Source organism: Cupressus sempervirens, chromosome 8 (genome assembly GCF_028749045.1).
Source record: "Cupressus sempervirens isolate cs-2001-9-10 chromosome 8, ASM2874904v1, whole genome shotgun sequence".
Lineage (NCBI taxonomy): Eukaryota > Viridiplantae > Streptophyta > Pinopsida > Cupressales > Cupressaceae > Cupressus > Cupressus sempervirens.
In genome coordinates this window covers 386,206,210-386,225,144 of record NC_143125.1, presented here as the reverse complement: position 1 = coordinate 386,225,144, position 18,935 = coordinate 386,206,210, and positions in this window count along the sequence as shown.

Genomic DNA, 18,935 nt, shown 5'->3' with positions numbered 1-18,935 from the left:
CAGAGCATCGGGTCCTTGAAGGATAAGCTTAACAAATCTAGGAGATCATGAAAGGAAAGATTAGTCTTGAATTTGATAGAGGAAATTTTGTCTTAGAAGATAGAGCTTCTTGGTGAATTATGAGATATGTGTAAAGATCTAGACATTGAGTTTCCTAATCTAGAATCCTTTTGTTGCATGCAAAATAATGGAAGAAAAGATAGATCCATATGTCAAGAAGAAAGGAAGATCAAGGAAGTTATTGATCTACTTATGAAAAGGGAATTAGAAGGTATGGAAAAAAAAATTGTTGGACATGTAAAGAGTTTGGTCATTTTTTGTCTAGATGTCCTAAGAGAGTAGGAAATTCTAGAAAGAGTTCATTTTATGATGATGATGAAGAATTTAAAGCTAGTATGGAAAGATTCTTGAATGATTGGATGATAAGAGTGAATTGAAAGAGGAACTATTAGAAGAGAAAACTTTGGTAACTATTATTGATGAAAAGTTTGAAGAAAAGATGGTAGATTATAATTCAGATGAAGAAGAAGAAAATTATGGAATTTTTAGATAGAGTGATGAAGTTTTATTTGAAACTAACAATGATTTGAAGAATGATGTGCTATTTTTTGAGCATAGAGGAGACTAGAGATTTGAACCTAGAGATTAGATAAGAGTTAAGATGTCAACTCCTACCTCCAACAAAAATATGAATCACCTTCTAGAGTAGATAATTAGAAGTAATGATAAAGGTGTGATTACAAGGAATAGAGTGAATGAGGAAATGTATCTAATATCTCAAGTGGAGCCTAAAAGCATAAATGAAGCTTGTAAGTATTATCATTGAAGTCAAGCAATGAAGGAACAATTGTATCAGATTGAGAAGAATGAGACATGGGAGTTAGTTCCTAGACCTAAGGATAGGAATGTGATAGGAATGAAATGGGTATTTAGGAATAAGATGAATGAACAAGGAGAAATTGTGAGAAACAAGGCTAGACTTGTTTACAAAGGTTACTCATAGAAAGAAGGCATAAATTATGAGGAGACATATGCACCTATAGCCAAAATGGAAGTAGTAAGGATGTTCTTGGCTTATGAAGCAAGTAAGAAGTTCAAGGTTTATCAGATGGTTGTCAAGTTGACTTTTCTAAATGGAGAACTTGAAGAAGAAGTCTAAATTGAGTAGCCTAATGGATTGTATCTAGAAAAATATAAAGAGATGGTATGAAGATTGAAGAAAGAATTGCATGGTCTAAAGCAAGCACTTAGAACTTTGTATGCAAGGTTGGACAAGTATTTGACAAAGCTTGGATTTTTTTTAGATTAAGGTAAAAATAGGTTTTGAAAGGACCTAAAACACTTTAATAAAAGAAAAATATCAAAATTAAGAACAAGCCAATTTTTACAAGGACTTGAAACCTAGAGTAAAGAAAAAAACACAAAAAACTAAGTTTTACAAGGACCTGAAACCATTAGTTTAAACCAAACAAACCTAGGTTTTACAAGGACTTGGAACCTATATTTTTAAATAGAAAGATGGAATATTAAAATAATAAAAAAATAAAAGCCACCCAGACTAGCAACCAACACACTAATGACCATGAACAACACCTATGATAGTTCCTTAATGCTCTTTTCCACCTCCTTTCCTGCTTCTGCAATAATCTAGATAATATCAATCATGGAAAAAACATGAACCTCAAGATCAACAATGATATTTTTCCTTATACTCTATCTTGTTCTCTTGCTAGGCCCTCCTAGACTCCTTACCATAGTAGTGTCTAGAGACCTGATCTCCTTGTTTCTTTTCTTTCCCAAACTAGTTTCTATGATGCACAAACTAGAAGTGATCTGCTCCATTCTCTACCATTTTTCCTAAATAAGTTGAAGGAGCTCCATCTCATAATCCTTTAGTTTGTTAGGGATGTTACCAACTAGTTTCTCTAGGTGGTCTCTCATAACATGTTCATGGTCTAGCTCTTTTTGAATGATTCAAACTTTTTCTTGAGCACCATGATTTCATTGTATAGGCATGAGTTACCTTGTAGGATGCCTCTACTTAAAGTTTGGCAGTATGAAGAAAAGAGACCTTCACATGGTGAGTCTTATCCCTATTATCTTCTTAGTCCTAATCCTAGTGTCAATGGTAATGATATTGACTTGGATGTTAGTGTTAGCATTATGCTTCTCCTTAAACTACTCTTCCTTTTCCTTAATCAGGTTATGCTCTTTCATAACAAGGAAATTACCATCATTGTTCTTTTTTATGTCAATGTTCATTTTATCCTCACTAGATTTGGTATTAGGAGGAGAATAAAGAACATTATCTTCCCCTCATCATCCTTTAAAGCTTTAGACCTAGTATTTGATTTATTTTTTCTCTCTTTACTTTTCTCGACATGGTCCTTACTAGTTGGCATGCCCTTACTTCCAAAATGACCTTCTAAGTTCAAGCTAAGGTCTCCCATTTTGGTCTTATTGTCATCCTTAGTAGAATTATTAGAATTTTTCAGTTCCTCAACATTATTCTTTTTAATCTCCCACTTGTGACCCTTTTTAATGCTCTTACTATCACTAGTGCCTTCCTCACTTTTAACCTTTTTCTTTGATGGTTCATGACCAGAAGCATTTCTTTTTTTCTCCAAAATCAAAGAGGGCTTACTTTTACAATACTTATTAGTAAGAAGGATTAAGCCCTTGTGGAGAACAAGATAAGATTCCTTCTTCGTTTGTGCTTGGAATCTTTTTATCAAAGAGTACTTTAGGTAGAATGAAAAAGAAATTAGAATACAAAATGAAACTTGTGGACTCTCTTAGCTCTACCATCAAGGATAAAATACTCATAGACACATGATAAAACATCCCTCCAAGTTACCTTAATCTAGCTCACATCATAAAAATCACCATTTTTCTCTATCTTTTTCTCCTCCTCATTATTTTTTAGGGAATTTTTTGAAGGTTGCATTCAAGATACTAGTTTTCTTGTTGAATTTGAGACCCTCAATTAGAAGACCCACAATCTCAATGATGAACTCCTTCGACAACTTCATAGTGACCCCATGCAACGTTATCTTGTCTTCAATCTAATTTTTGAAGGACTCTATAATGTGTGGCTTATATCCTTGAAGTTTCTCTATATAATCTATGACTTTACCTTTTTTAGTATATCCCAAACATTCAAATTTTCTCTCCACTCTTTGCAGTTATTCAACTCTTTCTTACTTGGTTCCCTTCCCATCTTGTATTCAGCATTGCATCTGCAACTAGACTGAAAAATGGTCACCAAAAATGAGAGTAAGGTGTTAATTATTTCCAAGAAACTTTTAACCTTGCATGCATTCCAAGTATAATCCATAATTATAAAAAATTACCACCTAGGGATACTCAAAAAATCTTCTGTAAACCCATCACTTTCCTTAATAAATTCCTCAATCTTGTGTGATCTTTCCTTCATTAGCATGTGTCATATCATAATTAACAATTTCCATTAGCTCCACTTCCTTTCTTAGGTCATTTTTTCAACTCAACTTAGTTTTCCTATAGAATACTTGATTTACAATCCAGTCAACAACTTTGTTTCCCTCCCAAAAAATATGAGAGATATAGAAATTATCAAATTTATTCATAAGGTATTTTATTTTCATTACACTTCCCTCAATACTCTAAGTAATTGGACTCTTGTTGTTCAACATATTAATGATGTTAAAGGTATAAAAGATAGTAATTTATATTTGAGAAAAGATGATAATCATTTATTTATCATTGTAATTTTTGTGGATGACATAATATTTGGAGGAAATGATGAAGAAAGTGATAAGTTTTTTGAAGAGATGAAAAATGAGTTTGAGCTAAGCATGATAGGAGAGATGATTTTTTTCCTAGGATTGTAGATTGTGAAGAATAGTGATGGTATTTTCATTTACAAGATAAGTACTTGAAAAACTTGTTGAAGAGATTTGGATTAGAGAGTTGCAAAACTATTGGTACACCTACAATAATTGGTCATAAGTTATCTAGGAGAGATGAGACACCTATAGTTGACCAAAAGAAGTATAGATATATGATTGAAGGATTAAAATATTTGACTCAAACCATGCTAGATATAGAAAATATAGTTGGGATTGTAGCTAGATTTCAAGCTAATCCTAAAGAGTATCACTATGTAACAATAAAGAGAATATTCATATATTTGAAAGGAACATTTGATTATGGGATTTGGTATGAAAAATCAAATGATTTTACTTTGTGTGCATATACTAATGCAAATTGGGCAGGAAATATGGATGATAGAAAGAGAACATGTAGTGGAGCATTCTTTCTTGGAGGAAGATTAGTTTCTTGGCTAAGAAAGAACTAAGATTGTATTTTGTAGAGTACAGTTGAGGTAGAGTATGTTGTGGTGGCAAATAACTATAATCAAGTTATGTAGATGAAGAAAATGTTGAAGGATATCATAATTGAGTTTATAGAACCTATTATCATTTACTGTGATAACACAAGTACAATGAGTATGCCTAAGAATCATGTATTGCATTCTAAGACTCAACATATATCTATTAAGTATCATGTGCTAAGAGAGAAAGCAACATGAAAGGAAATCAAATTGAAGTATGTGAGTACTAAAGATAAAATTGTAGATATCTTTATGAAGCCTTTGCCTAAAGATATGTTTGAGTACTTGAGAGGTATGCTTGATGTTATGCCCCTACCTACTTTTGAGTATGTGATGCAGTAAGTGCATCAATCTAGTGGTATAGAGAACTATTGTTTGATTGGACTAAATGCTTATGCTTCCCATATGGTGGAGTATCTCAGATAAGAAGAGTTATTAAGGACTCTTGGTATTTGGTTTTGAATAGTCTCTTTGGACACTTGAGCTGGTAAAATACTTAGAATAGCATATTAGCAACTAGTATTCAATAGTTTTCATGTTGTAACATTAAGGCCTTTGACATTGATGTCAATGGGGGAGAGAATATGCATGAAAAAATATCTTAAGAAATGGGGGAGAAGAATTCCTAAGTATGAATAAGGGAGAGATATCTCTTTAGGGAGATTTAGAAGATCCATGTAAGGAAGAAAGAATCTATACTCTAACAAGGAATATTTATATTATTACATAATCTTTTGTGTACCATCCCTACCAGGCTTATCCCTCTAATAAATGATTTCCCTAGTTAACATATCTAGCATTAACTATGTATGAGTATCTTTTTGTGATTTTAGTTTATATTACTCATATGGTTAAGTTTGTTGAAGGTTGATAATTATGCTAATAGTTGGATAATAGATTTACACCCCCCCCCCCCCCACCCTCCCCCACCCCCCCATTAGTTATATCAGTGGACTATATATTCTAACAAATAAATGTAGATAAAAATGGTCAAAGAGTGTGGAAACAAATATTCAATACTAAAGATAACAAAGTGGCAATATAAGCAGGGGATACCAATCCTGAATTGAAAGATGAACTTGATGACAAAGAGGTTGAATTTGAAATTTTTTAAATTCAATATGTTGTGGATGTGGTGTATGTGTTCCAAGGGGGGCTTTCACTATTCCACAAGAGACCTAGCTTGTCTCTTGATGTAGAGCCTACAGCCTCAAATCACCAAAACCTCCTTTAGTGCCTAGTAGCACCCAACCCACACAATATGCCAAGCCAAGTCACCAGCCTCTTCCCAATTTTGACCTCTATTTTTCTAAGTGGACTCCACTTCTTCAAGGTCTTACCCTCTTCATAGGGTTCACAACAAACTTGGGTCTCAATAAGGCTTTAGGGACACTAGCCCTTAACTAGGTCAAATAGGGAAAATTAGAGAAAAATGTTTTAAGGGTTCAAAAAAAGACTTTTTCAATCCTTCTTAGACCTAACACACTAGGATTCATCCACTTTCAAGGTTCAAACACTAGCAATAGACCATTTTTCAAAATTTAGGCCTAATAGTCCTAGTAGGTCTATTTTTGGTTTTCCATGGTTAACTCCCAAACCCTCCAAACAAAGTGGCAAAAAAAATACATTTCTAGACATCCTTTTAAAAGTTCTTGAATATCCCAAAGTCTTATGGGCTTATCCTACTCCAACATACCCAAACCCCAACTAGGTTCATAGTCCTAATAAGTCTAATTAGGTTGGATTTCCAAAGAAAAGGTCAAGAGATGGGGTCATAGAATCAACATATCCACTTAGGACTCTTCCCCACCATGCTAAAAAATAATTACACCCATCACTTGGGTCATAGAAACATGTTTGGGAGTTTTAGATCACTTTCCCTTCAAAATAGGCTGAACACATGGTAATGTTCAACCTAGGGCTTGCAAGTAAAAAATAGAAAACCTACTTCTTTGCCCTTGAAACTCTGCCATATTTAAGATCATGCCTCTAACTTTCTTCCCACCAAAAATCATTGAGATCCCACTATTGGGTTGCAAGTTAGAGGGCCATGAATACAAACTAGTCAACTTACAGCCTTATCCAAGCAACCTCTAGTAAAACAACAATAACTTGCACAAATGAATAGATTAAAGCTTCAAAAAAAAATGTAAATGAAAGGTGATATAGATACCTATTGAATCATATCACTCTTCCATAGGTACCAATCCATATATGTCTGTAAAACAATAGAAAACAAGAAAAATGGCAAAAAAATCAAGTTTTATTGTTCCAAAACACTTCAAATTGGTACAACCAGCACCCCCTGAGACTTGCACAGTCATCTCATACTTATATTATTTCATCCTAATGGTTAAAAATAAATTTAAAATGGTGGTTATAATGTTTACAAGTTTTTGCAACAAAATTGCAAAGTTGTTAGCAATTTTGCAATTTTGCTTGACAACTTTTGCAATTTTTGACATTTGACCTCTTATACACTTGAAACTTAACCTAATGATTCTAAGGAGCTTTAGAATCAACTAAGAAACATGAAAATCAATTTTACCTTGAATAATCACCTATTTTTTACTTTTTGACCCCCTTGGTTCAATTTGGCACTTAGGTTTATAATGACACCTAAAGTCCAATTGACTTTACATCTTGGGTCTTATTAAATCATTTTTCCATATTGTTCCTTATTTACTAATAGATTTTTATCAATTTTCCTTGGTATCCTACACCATACTCCTCAAGCCAAGAAAAATCAAGTCTCTTGAGTTAGCAAATCTTTCACTTTGAGTCCCATCTTGATCAAATTAGTTTTAGTCAACCAAGAAGCATCCTCCACAGGCTTATTCTTCCACTTGATAAGGTATTTGTAATATGTCTTCCTCCTAGTCTCCTTTAGCACTTTGGTGTCTAAGAGGCTTTCAAATTCTTTTGGTGGCTACTTTGGTAGTCCTATAGGTACCTCCATGTCATCCACTTGACCTGTAACATAGTCAACATTTCCCTTATAGGGATACAAATCACAAACATTAAAAATGTTAGATAAACCAATATCAGCAGGGAGTTCTAATTTATATGCATTTGTGGCATAAATTTGAAATTTTTTTAAGGGTACCATCTTTATCATCATGATCTTGGTATATCTACCTTTAGGAAATATTTCAACCTTGAGATGGACCATGACCATATCTCTCTCTTTGAACTTCAGGTCCCTTCTTGTTTTATCTGCCCTTACTTTGTATCTTTCACTGGTCTTTTCAAATCTATTTTTGACTTCTTGATGCAACTCCCTCATGATTGAAAAAAAATAATTTGCTTGTTTACTTTTCCTTGTAACTTGATTGACATCTCTCAACTTCAATACACCCCTGGGATGAGTTCCATAAATAATTTGGAAAGGGTTGAAACAAGTGCTCCTATTGACTAAATCATTATAAGAAAACTCTACCTATGCAAAACCACATCCCAAGTAACACCATAGTCTTTGGTATTAAATCTTAATAGGTTTCCTAATGACCTATTTATGACCTCTATTTGGCCATCTAACTATGGGTGGCATGCTAATGAATAAGCCAAATTTGTTTCTAACTTTCTCCACAAGGTTCTCCAAAAATGTCCTAAAAACTTAGAATCTCTATTAGAAACTTTGGATAATGGAAAACCATTTAATCTTACTACTTCCTTGAAGAATATCCATGCAATATGTGAAGCATTATTGCTTATTTTTCAAGGAAGGAAATGTGCCATTTTAGAGAACCTATCCACTACAACAAAATAACAATCATACCCTTGTCTAGTCTTGGGTAGTCCAAATACAAAATCCATGCTGATGGAATCCCATGGCTTGTTTGGAATTGGTAGTGGTGTGTATAAACCTACATTAGATGTTGTTCCCTTTTATTTTTGGCATACCATGCACCTCTCCACAAACTTTCTAACCTCTAACTGCATCCTTGGCTAGTCATAAAACCTCTTGACTAGCTCCAAGGTCTTGTCTAGACCAAAATGTCCTCCAACCCCCCATAGTGCTTCTCCTTTATTATGTTCTCTCTTATGGACCCCTTTGGGACACACAATTGGCTACCCTTGAAGAGAAAACCTTCTTGCAGTATAAAATCTACAAAATCAGTATGGTAACTACCTGTCATTTCCTTGCATACTTGAAATGCTTTAGAGAAATCCTTATCTCTTTCATACATATCCTTAATAGAATTTATACCCGTGCTTTCCAACCTAATATATTAAAGGGTTAGGATCCTCCTACTAAGGGCATCTGCTACTTTATTAGCAACTCCCTTTTTGTGTTTGATAATGAAATTGCATGCTTGGATGTACTCCACCCACTTAGCATGTCTATGGTTTAGTTTTTCCTATCTATTTAGAAAACTCAAAGCATGGTTATTAGTATAAATTACAAACTCTTTAGGAAAAAAATAATGCCTCCACTTTCTTAAGGACTAAACCAATGCATACATTTCTAAATCATATGTTGAATATTTTTGTTTTACCTCATTCAACTTTTCACTAAAGAAGGCCACTGGTTTATCTTCTTGGCTTAGGACCCCTTTTATGGCCCTATTCCTTACATCACATTTAATGGTGAAAACCTTATTAAATTTAGGCAAAACAAGTATAGGTGCCTCTATAAAATTCTTCTTCAAAAACTCAAAGGACTAATGTGCTTCTCTAGTCCATGCAAATTTGCATTTTCTTCCACCCTTAATGGTATCAATTATAGGAGAACACACATTACTGAAACCCTTACTAAATTTTCTAAAAAAACTTGCTAAGCCATGAAAACTCTTTATGTCACTTGCATTCTTGCAAGTAGGCCTATTAAGAATGGATTCCACCTTTGTTGGATCCATCTTGAGATTGCCTTTGGAGATGACAAAGCCTAGGAACACCAACTCTTCCTTCATGAAGTCACATTTGTCCAAGCTAATCTTCAATACCTTCTCCTTGAGTTTCTTCAACACCATTTCCAAATGTGTGAGATGTTCCTCCTTAGAATGACTAAAAATAAATATATCATCAAGATAAACAACAATTAAATGGTTAATGAAGGCTATAAGACCTCATTCATGAGTCTCATAAGTGTATCTGGGGCATTTGAAAGGCCAAAAGGCATTACTATCCATTCATAAAGTCCTTCATTAGTTTTCAAGGTTGTTTTCCATTCATTTCCTTCTCTTATTCTAATTTCATGGTATCCACTTTTCAAATCAATCTTGGAATAGAATTTTTCCCCTCCTAGGTGGTCCATCAAGTCTTCCATCCTAGGCATTGGAAACCTTTACCTAATGGTTATCTTGTTTATGGCTCTAGAATCTGTACATAACCTCCATGTACCCTCCTTCTTAGGTGCCAAAAAAGTAGGGACTGCACAAGGACTGATGCTCCTTCTTATGAGCCCTTTTCTAAGTAATTCTTCAACTTGTCTTGCTAATTCTTTTTTTGGCTCTGGTGTCAACCTATAGGCAAGTTTGTTATGCAATGTAGAACTTGGTATATAGTCAATACAATGACTTACCTCTCTAAATGGTGGCAAAGTATTAGTAGTATAGTCTGAAATAACCTCCTTGTACTTGTCCAATAACTACCTTACTTCCTTGGGTTCCACACTCCTTACCTCTAATCTACCTTCCTTCCTTTCTTCTTCAATTTTTGGTCTCACTACAATGTAAAAGCATGGTGTATTCTTCATCTTGAGGGTCTTCAAAAACTCCTCTCCAACCATCATCACACTAGATGCATGTTGGGTCTCCTTTCTATCCTCTAGCAATGGTCTCATAGTGTACTCCTTCCCATTTTTGGTGATGATATAGACATTAATCCTTCCATCATGCTTGGAATTGACATCATATTTCCATGGTCTACCTAACAACAAATGAGAAGCATCCATCTCTACAACATCACAAACAATTTTTCCCTTGTACTCCCCAATTTGAAATTCAACATTAACTTGTTCATTAACTACAACTTGTTACTCCTTATTCAACCATGAAACTTTATAAGGGTTAGGATGAGGTAAACTCTTTAATCCAAGCCTTTCTACCATTTCTATTGATGCTATGTTATCAGTTGAACCTGAATCAACAATTACATTGCAAGCTTTACCTTTTACCTTGCATAAAGTTTTGAATAAAGTCTTTCTTTGGGGAGGTTCTTGCTCTATTACTATCTTCAGTTGGGTCCTATTAAGCATTAGAGATTGTCCTCTCTCTAGATCAGAATACTTGAGTCCATTCAAGTATCTTTCCAACATTTATTTCTCATTCTTAGGAACTTGAGCCCTTAGAGTGAGTTTATGAAACTCCTCTGTATATGCCCCCACATCCAAGTCCTTTTTCCTTAGACTTTGCAACTTTTGGTGCATTAGGACCTCATAGTCCTTTGGTATGAATTATTTCTTGACCTTTGATTTCATCCTTTTCCATGTGGCTATGGGCTCCTTCTCTTCCTCTATCCTCTCATTCTAAAGAAAATTCCACCAAGGGAAGATCCTTTCATTTTGGACTTGGCCACCTTTACCCTTTGGCTTTCAGGCACATTATCACATTCAAAGTGATTTTCAAGTGCTTCAATCCATTCCATGCATTCTTTTGGATTCAATTTACTACTAAACATAGGTAGGTCTGATCTTTGATCCTTCCTTCCTACCCTTTCTAGGCCCTCCAACATGGCTCTTTGATCTTAATGCATTTTGTCTCTCTCTTGCCTTGGTTCTCTTTCATCATTTCCTTCTTCTTCTCCTTTAGAGTCCTCTATGACTCCTCTAGCCATCTTGCCCTTCAACTTTTCCAACTCTATTTTCATGCTTCTATTCTCCTCCCTTACTACTCTACTCTCTGCCATTTTCTCCTTGACCAACTTGTCCAACTCCACATTAGTGATTCTAAGAGGTATCTCCCTCTCTCCATCCTCATTTTTAGACATCTTGCTACCTCAAAAAGTTCTTAGTGGCTCTGATACCACATGATGCAGAGTCTATAGCCTCAAATAAGTAAAACCTCCTTCAGTGCCTAGTAGCACCCAACCCACACAAGATGCCAAGACAAGTCACCAGCCTCTTCCCAGTGTTGATTTCTATCTTCCCAAGTTGACTCCACTTCTTCAATGTCTTACCCTCTTCCTAGGATTCACAAAAAACTTGGGTCTTAATAAGGCTTTAGGGACACTAGCCCTCAACTAGTTCAAATAGGGAAAATTAGAGAAAAATGTTTTAAGGGTTCAAAAAAAGACTTTTTCTATCCTTCTTAGACCTAACCCACTAGGATTCATCCACTTTCAAGGTTCAAACACTATCAATAGACCACTTTTCCAAATTTAGGCCTAATAGTCCTAGTAGGTCTATTTTTGGTTTTCCATGGTTAACTCCCAAACCCTCCAAACAAAGTGGCAAAAAAATACATTTCTAGAAACCCTTTTTTGATTTCTTGAAGATCCCAAAGTCTTATGGGTTGATCCTACTCTAGCATACCCAAACCCCAACTAGGTTCATAGTCCTAATAGGCTTAATTAGGCTGGCTTTCCAAAGAAAAGGTCAAGATATGGGGTCATAGAATCAACATAGCCACTTGGGACTCTTCCTTGCCATGCTAAAAAATCATTCCACCCATCACTTGGATCACAACAACAAGTTTGGGAGTTTTAGATCACTTTACCTTCAAAACAAGGTTGAACACATGGTAATGTTCAGCCTAGGGCCTGCAATAAAAAATAGAAAACCTACTTCTCTACCCTTGAAACTCTGCCATATTGAAGAGAATGCCCCTAAATTTCTTCCTAGCAAAAATCATTGAGATGCCGTTGTTGGGTTGCAAGTTAGAGGGCCATGAATGCAAACTAGTCAACTTATAGCCTTATCCAAGTAGCCTCCAATAAAACAACAATAACTTGCACAAATGAATAGATTAAAGCCTAAAACCAAATGAAAATGAAAGGTTATTCAGATACCTATCCAAAAATATCACTCTTCCATAGGTACCAATCCATACACATCCATACAATAGCAAAAAATAGGGAAAATGGAAAAAAAATCAAGTTTTATTGTTCCAAAACACTTCAAATCCATACAACCAACACCCCTTGAGGCTTGTATGGTCATGTCATAATTATATGCCTTCATCATGATTTTTATAACCATATTTCAAATGGTGGTTATAACATTTACAATTTTTTGCAACAAAATTGCAAAGTTGTTAGCAATTTTGTAATTTTGCTTGACAACTTTTGCAATTTTTGCAATTTTTTACATTTGACCTTGCAGACACTTGAAACTTAACCTAATGATTCTAAAGACCTTTATAATCAACTAAAAAATATGAAAATCCCTTTTACCTTGAAGAATCCCCTATTTTTCACTTTTTGACCCCCTTGGTTCAATTTGGCACTTAGGTTTATAATAACACCTAAAGTCCAATTGACCTTACATCTTGGGTCTTATTACATCATTTTTCCATATTGTTCCTTATTTACTACTAGGTTCTCTATCAATTTTTCTTGGTACTCTATACCATCTCTTCTAGTTACCTAGTCCTCCTAGGTCTTAGATTGGCTTAGGTAATTAAATAATACCAATCCAAACTCCTCTCCAAGAGTTTGATCTTTTGTGCTTACCCTTATAAGACTAACACCCTAGTTTTAGTACTCTTCTCCATACTCACTTAGAGAGATCTAAGTGTAACTTGCTCATAGACCTCATTCTTCTTTGTAGGGACATCCATCAACAAATGAGCATTCCATTTTATTTAGTTTGAGTCCATTTAGAAAGATCTTTAGGCTTCTTTCCTATCAATTTCAAGATTCTACCTCTAGGAAGCCTAATTAGGCCTAATACCAATCAGCCCTTCTAGATGGATAAAACCTCTTTCTTGAAAAACCTCTTCAATAAACCTAGCTAATAAACTCCAAATTCAAGCACCTTTTTGGATTTCCTAAAGGATTTTATAGGTCTTAGAATCCTAGGTTGTCCGTATAGGTGATTCCTATTATCTAGGTCGAATAGGGCTAAAAGTCCTATTTCCTAGGACAAGATTGTAAACTTGTTTGAAAACTCACTTAAATGGATTGGTATGACCTCAATCATCATTAAATTTCAATATATGACTATTCCCTTCCTATAAATGTAGTTGAGCTTGATTTTTAAAATAGTAGCACAACTTCCATGGACTCCTATCTTTGTATACATCATGTATAATGGATCTACTATAATATTCATCCACATTTTCAAAGTTTCAAATGTTGAATCTCAAGTGGTAGCCATTAAAACAAAAACTATCTTCTAATAACCAACACAATGTCTAAACTAAACTAATTCCCCCCTAGCTATAATGTTAACTCAAATAAACTTTCTTACTGAATGAAAAAGTCTCTAAACATCCTACACTACTCAAATCAACAATTAAATTTCAAGATTCAATCCATTTAAAATTACTATCATCACAAAAGCTCAAGAAATTGTTGTAATGCTATTTCAAAGTTATTTTCCACACACAAAATTAATACAATGATCTCCTCCCTCAGCAAGATTTGAGTCTTGGATAATATATATGATGTCATCTCCATTATTCTAGGGAATCTTTGTTGACCATCATCTCCTAGACTTTAGGGAATCTGAGGATAACAATGTTGCATGCAACTTTTGCAATTATTGCAAATGTTGGCATGACAACATTTTTACAACATTTGGAAACTTTTTGTTAAGCCATGATCCCATTCCTTAGGACCTCTATCCTCATGATATTCCAAGGAAATAACTAGATTAATGACCCTATGTCATCATAATAACATCCTTAACAACATTTATGTACCTAAGACACATTAAAGACTCCATCTCACTATTATCTCTAAACATTAAGAAATTGAAATAAAAAATAACACTAGATATATGTGTGACCTTAGTCCTAATGACTAACTCACCTAGCCAATAGTGCAAATGACCTAAGGTCTAAAAGAAAACTAATTTAAACTCTTGACTTGGCTAGAGTCAAGTACAAGCCAAAAATATTTCAAACAAAGGAGGTAGCCTAGGTGTGCTCCTACACCATCCTCCCCAAAATGAAAAGATCAATCCACCCTTTGGTTGCGGATTTTTGGATCAATCCCCAACTTCTTAAACTCTGATTCCTTTATCAATACTAAATCAACATCCATTTGTCCATGCTTCTTTATCAAGTATTCCTTATACTCTTTTGTTTTATTCTTTTTATAGACTCTAGTGTTGAGTATGTTGTCTAGTCATGTAGTTATAACAATAGGTAATTGGAGATCCTCTACATCTCTTACCACTTCATAAAAAGTCTAATCCACTTATTGTTGTCATCGCCTATAATGGAATAAGTCTATAATGTTAAAGATAAGTGACAATCCACTATCTTCTAACAATTTAACTTTGAATGCATTGTCACATACTTAGCCAATATCAGATAGGGTCCTATTCTCCTCATTTATAGCTTGTGATGGACTCCCTTCTTCAATATTGACTTTCTAAAATGCACCATGACTAAGTCACCAATATATAACTCAACTACCCTTTTACTTTCATCTACCTTTCCTTTAGTTTTCATGGTGTTCTATGTCAATATTTTCCTAACTGTTCCATGAACCTTTTTCATGGCATATTAAAAAGCATCAGCATAACCACTTGATTTCACTCCATCTTTCAAATATCTCAACTCATAGACACCCCTAGGATGTAGTTCATAGACTATCTCAAATGAAATTTACCTTTAGATCTATTTATGGTGCCACTGTAGGCATATTTAGTTTGTCCAATCAGCTAATCCCACTATTGTCTATACTCCTTGGTCAAACATCTTAGAAGATTCCCAATGTTAGCTTAAAGAATAAATTTGACAATTGAGTGTCAATACACTTAACCAAGATCAAGAACAAGTGCTGAGTGATATAACAAGTGCCGAATGACAACAGGTGTCGAGTGATAATAAGTGCCGAGTACAATATGTGCCAAGTGATATAACAAGTGCTGAGTGACAACAAGAGCCGAGTGATAATAAGTGTTGAGCACAACATGTGCCAAGTGATACAGTTTTTGTTCAAGTGCTGAGCTATCCAAAAAATAGTATGTGCCGAGTGTCAAAAATACTTCAGAAGTCGAGTAACTCAGTAGAACAGCATAAAAGTTTGGAATTGCACAAATTATGATACTAACAGTTTTTGTAGCTAACATAAGGTAAATCTCGAAGGATTGAATGATAAGATCGAATCTTTCAATTTTCCTATGCAATTTGCATACAACCAATTAAGAAAATCCAAAAGACATGTAACCAATCAGAAAAAGATAAGTATTGAACAGGAAATTGAGATTCAATATGAATCGTAGATCCAAAGCAAACCCTAAGTCTTTGGAGTCTTTATAAGGAAGATGAAATTTCACTGTAATACAGAGAGATGAGACATATTGAAGGACATACAAAGGTGAAAATCTATTTTCAGAAGCAAGAGTTATCAAATCACAAAGGATCAAGATTAGGAGAAGGCAGAAAAGGAGCCTGCATTTAGCAATCAAGGATTGTAATCTATCAGGTTTATTGCATCTAATACTCTCTAACAATTGTATTAGAATAAAAATCCTATGGTGATAGGTTAGCTTTACAACTATTTTGTAAGAACCTTTTGATTAGGTGATTAAAATCCTTTAACCAGGTGACACTTCATGTTAAGTGTTTGCAAATCCTCTAACCAGGTCACTATTAACACAGTGTAAAGCCTTTAATAGGGCAAACCATCAAAAGTGGTTGAACAATATTGCTGTAGTAATTTTTGTGGGTATCATCCCCACCCCAGTTTTACCTTCTTATTCCTAGAGGGTTTCTGGGTTACCAAAATTCCTGTGTTGTGAGTTATTGATGCATGTGTCTTGTTACATGTTTATTTGATATGCATGTAATCTACTTTTAGTTAAAATTTTATTGGCTAAAGTTTGATACTTATGATTCACCCCCCCACCCCCCCCCCCCCCCCTCTCATAAGTACTCTTTCCATATTTGAATATTCCAACAATTAGTATCAGAGCCTAGTTGGTTTCTCACAAGAAATAGCCTAATAGCTTGGAGGGAAAAGATCTAAAGATGGAAGCTTTCAAACTTGGAAAGATCATTGAAAATCAGGTGATAGATGTGCAACTTTCTCTGCATAGCTTGGATGAATTTAGAAACAAATTGAGAAACTCATTAAAAAAGAGGAAGGATCTAGCCATAGCTGAAAATGATATACACTACAAGGAGATTGACACCACCAACATATTTTCCAGTGGAGACACTAAAGAGTTTGATGCAGCAATAACAGAACTGATGGAGAAAAATAAAATTCAAGCAGAAGAAATAAGAACTCTCAAGATGGAACATGAATCACAAGCTATAATGATATGTGAAATTACTGAACAAAAGAAAAGAGCAGTTGAAGATAAGGTCATTATGGAAAATGACAAAAGGAATCTTGCAAACAAACTTGAAGAAAATTGTACTGAACTGACAAGGATCTCAAACATGCAAATGGATACACTTGCACAAATGATGAACCTTCATCATGAACTTAATGTAAAGGATATTGAGATCTCTACCTTGAAGATGCAAAATGAACAAATGCAAAATGAATTGAACAAGGAAAAAGTAGTAGCAGAGAATCTCAACAAATCAAGTGAAGCAATCAAATATTTTGAACAGTTGCTGAAATCACCAAAATCTACCCATGATACATCAAAACTAGGATATAATAGCACTGAAGTTGGAGAATCATCAAAGAGTGCTGAACAAAGAAGTGATAAAGGTAAGAATTCAAAACCCACTTGTCATTTCTATAATAAGAAGGGACATACAGCTAATGTGTGCAGGAGTAGAAGATTCAATCAATCAAAAATACCCAAAAGTTTTTGTCACAAGTGCAACATGCAAGGACATATGACTCAAAATTGCAAATCTAATGTTACAAGGACTCAAAGATTTGATGGACATTGTTATAATTGCAAAAATGTGGACATAGGGCATTTGAATGCAGATCAAAACCTATGTGGGCAGTAAATCAACCAATAAAGGCATCAAACCATGAATTTTGGGATTACAAAACTAGGAACAACTGTCACTATTGTCGAGAATATGGACATATCCCACAGAATTGCATAAGAACACATTTTAGAGGGAACTACAAAAGATGGTTGAGTCAAACCACATGTTTCAGTTGCTTAAAAATTGGTCATGTCAGCAAGAATTTCTCAACAAGGTCAAAGGCATCAAGTTCTGAGTTCAGCAATGGAAAGGCAAAGATAGATGTTGGACATATCAGAAGTGAAATGAATAAGACATGGAGGAAGAAAGATGAGTCTAGCACATCAAATATAGAGATCACTTCACCTAATAGGTCAAGTGATCACACTTCATCAAATTAAGTAAAGAATAAGTGCAAGGGATTGATAAACTGAGTTACATCATAAATTAGTCCCAAGACATATAAGAACTGCAAAAATGAAATCAGCATAAATAAAGATGCTAAGTCAAAATTGAGAACTTTGTGAAAATATGTCAAAATTGTCTTCAGGAGCCAAGTTGCTAACAATGATCGAGTTAATAGTTGATGCCGAGCTATGAAATATCAATAGGAGCTGAGTAAAGTAAAACATAATGGGAGCTGAGTTATGACAAAATCTTTCAAGAGCTGAGTAAATAGTTGGTAGTGTACTAAGCATTTATTACTCTATTTTGAAGGGTACATAAATTTGATTTTTGATCATTTTCTCACCATTCAAACAAGAAGCAAAGCTAAAAAAGGAGTGGAGAAGATAAAGAACAAGCTTAGAAGCCATTGGTAAAAGATTTCAATAGTGATTCAAGACAAATTTTGTCGATTTAAGGTATTTTACTTAAGTGCCAAGCTACGTAGGATTTATAAACTTGTTTGAGCTATAAACCCTAGTTTGGCAAATAATGGCATCTGGGTCAGGAACCACCAAGGGTTTAGAGAGTCATGAAGTTCAGTTGGTCAGTAATGAAGTAAAACAACCTGAATTTAAGCCCATTCTAGAAGTAGCATACAAGAATGATCCTGCAGGAGCATTATCAATTATTTCGAATAAGGTTGTTATGGTACAAGATGTTTGCAAATGTTACAATTGCAAAATTGGTGCCATAGGAGACTTAGAAATTCATAATGCATATGATAAATTGTGTGAAAACAAAGTAGTAAAAAATGAGTTTTCAATAGTAGAAAGAAAAGGATTGACCAAAACCCTAGCATTTTTGACTGTTTTCAAAACAGAATGGGTACGGATAATTTAGTCAGGGCCAGTAAAATTTACCAAGAAAATTGTTCATAGGGTTACTGGTATTCCAACCCTAGATCGGCCAAAGACCCTTCGAAGTGAAAAAAGGGAAATAATAGAGAAAAATATAGGTGCCAAATGGAACAATAGAGGAATGACTATCAACACATTCATAGATCCCCTACTAGATTTTGCTGTGAGAATTATTTTACACAAATTCTATCAATCAAGTAGGTTGAACAGTGTACCTTGTATAGCAGTTGATGTTGCATACAAGATAATCAAAAGAGA